General features: G+C 38.1%; 1 non-coding gene across 1 annotated transcript; it reads left to right on the plus strand.

Annotated features, from left to right (window-relative positions):
- The first annotated feature begins 243 nt into the window (after positions 1–243).
- On the plus strand, positions 244–316 carry Trnai-uau (transfer RNA isoleucine (anticodon UAU)). The gene has a single exon. It is a non-coding gene; the product is annotated as a tRNA-Ile (tRNA).
- Positions 317–2,924: the final 2,608 nt, after the last annotated feature.

Genomic DNA, 2,924 nt, shown 5'->3' on the forward strand with positions numbered 1-2,924 from the left:
TCTTGGACTTCAAGGAAATTTTAGGACAAACTTCAGATTTATGCTATTACTATTGCTAATTTTGTCCAATACTTCAGAAGACATGGAAGTAAAGATATGAATGTGATATTGGTATATTGTATTGTGCCCTTTAAAAATACAATAATAGTTTATGATTTGTTTTCCCTCAAGGGAAAAGAAAATCCAAAAACACATCAACATTTCAGTACCCAATTGTTTTTTCTTAAAAACAAGTCATGGGCTGGGGATGTAGCTCAGTTGGTAGAGTGCTTGCCTTATAAGCACAAGGCCCTGGGTTCAATCCCCAGCACCTCCAAAAATAAAAAGCAAGTCAATGCAGAATGATATTGGTCACATTATACCATGTGTGTGTACAAATATATAACAATGAACCCCACCATTACAATTATAATGTACTAATAAAAAATATGGGGACAAAGGAGCAAGTTAAAGAACATAGAAGAATGCTATGTACATGTTTGCAAATAACTTCAGTTAGTATGACTAAAAACTCTAGTGCCCTATAATAAATGAGTATGTAATATCCTTGATTTGTTCTCTTTTAGAACTTGGCTGACACTCGTGGACAAAATGTCATCTAGGTTCAGTTGTAGGCAACATAAACCAATTTCAACTTAAGCAAAAAGAGAATCTTATAGAAAAGAGACAAGTCACGAGAATGAAGAAAAGATCCTGGCCTTTGAAAGGACAGGCTACTGAGAAGGCAAGTTTTAGAGCTCTAAAGAGCTTGACCCCATAGACACTCTCTTTAAGAGGTCACTATCGTGATAAATCACAACTGCAATATCCCACCAGGAAGTCAGATTAGCACACATGGGTCAAACCATGTCCATTTGATTAATAATTCCACCAACCCTGCACATGGGGGAGGGATCATTTTTTTAAGGAGTTATAGGGTGCTGTTAGAAAGAAAAATGGGAATGAACAATGAAAGGAAAAAGCAATTGAAATAGGAACAACTGCTTAAAACACACTTGAAAATTGGTTATGGAATCAGAATATTAGTACTGAGAATAGAAAATTTTGACCCTGGTTTTCTCTGCCACAAATGACCTTCAAGGAGATCCTCAACCTGTGAATATATAACAAAATCCAGAAATCAGGATACTGCAAAAAGGCAGCGACCATCTGCCTAGCTAGCTGCATTTGAATATTGGTCCAGTGTCTCTCTTCTTGGAAAGATTTCTGTGCCCTTTTCCTGATTTCCTGCTGCTGCCACTGCCACTTTATCACCTTTCCCAGTTTCAATATGATCTCTGGTTTTCATCTGTGCACAGACCTATGCACCAGTCCAGGTGTCCCGACCATGCCAGAGCTACAGACATGGTGTCTTCGTTTCAGTGTCTAGTCAAACAGTTGCCTGGAACAATATGGAAATGACACTCCAAACTAACTATAATCTTCGGGACCCAGGCATGGTGACCTCAGCTATCACCACGAGACCCCGTGCTGGTCCGACTATATAGATCTCAGCAATAACTAATCCTCGTGATGCGATTAAGAAAAGTCTAGCAACAGATGAAGCTGACTTTCAACTATGTTTGGGCATTTTGAAGTCTGGGTTGCTTTTGAAATGGCTCCCTTGAAGACCAAGTGAGGACAAGCCAAGAGTTCTGGGCAATACTTCAAAAGTCAACAGCTGCTCTGCACTCCCAGTCAATCCCAATTTGCCACTTGGCTGCTTGCTGATGAGCTGCTTGTATGAGTATTTGATTGCACCACAGTGTGTTCCCTAGTGCACCCGCTGGCTTGTCAAGCTTTGGGCACATATCTGGTACCCCAGAAGTTTGGCTTCTCGGCAAAACAGCTTGTTATAGGGGAAAGAGTATTTGATTGGAAGTCCAGAGTCCAGGCTCAGGTCTGACTATCCCTAATTACCTATGTGATCTCTCGGTCTTGGCTTTGGGTTTTGCTATTGTTGCTGCTGTCCTTGTTAACATTATGACGTGAGTTTTAAACATATACAAAATCAGAAGGAATAAAATCATAATGCCCAGGTACTTATCATCTGGTTTCAATAATGATGAACTTGTGATCAATTTGTATTCATTCATATCCTACCTTATCTTCTGGGTTATTGTCAAACAAATCCAAGACTCATATCATTATGTCAACAAATAATTCAGTGTATATCTTTAAAAGATGAAGACTACTTCAATTTTTTTTTAATTCTAATACTAAAAAACCTAACAACAATTTTTCCAAATATTCAGTGTTCAAATATCTCTAAATTGTCAAATTTTCATTTTGATTTCTGTTTTGCTTTATTTTGTTTTGAGACAGGGTCTCTCTCAATTGCCCAGGCTGATTTCACACTTCTGATCCTCCAGCCTCAGTTCCTGAGTAGCTGGGATTACAGGTGGAGTGCATCACTGTACCTGGCTTTTAATTGTCAAACTTGTAAAAAAAAAAAAAAAAAAAATTGGAATGGGATCCAAATGATGTCCATAAAATTTAATTGTTGAAATGTCTCATGAACTATAGATTGTCTCCCTCCCTCTCCCCCTTTATTTGGAGAGAGAGAGAGAGAGAGAAAGTCATTTGTCAATAGGGTTACTCAATCTGGACTTTGCTAATTGCATGGTTATGATGATAGTTAATATGTTTCTTTGTCTCTTGTACTTCCTATAGTTAGATCTAGAAGCTTGATCATTTCAGGTACTCTGTTTTGGTAACAACGTGCTTGCGGTAGTTGTGCATTTTCGTTTTGAAGCATATAACATTCAGTTGTTTCTCCTTTTAAGTTGTTACCATCCCTTGATAATCATTGTCTAGATCCCTTGTTTTATTAAGGGTTGCAAAATGTTGATATCCTGATTCCATCTAGCTGAGTACTTCTATGAATGGTAACTTCCCCCTGGACAATGTTTGGTTACCCTGAGTTATAGCTATATAGAAAGATG

Source organism: Sciurus carolinensis, chromosome 6, assembly GCF_902686445.1.
Source record: "Sciurus carolinensis chromosome 6, mSciCar1.2, whole genome shotgun sequence".
Lineage (NCBI taxonomy): Eukaryota > Metazoa > Chordata > Mammalia > Rodentia > Sciuridae > Sciurus > Sciurus carolinensis.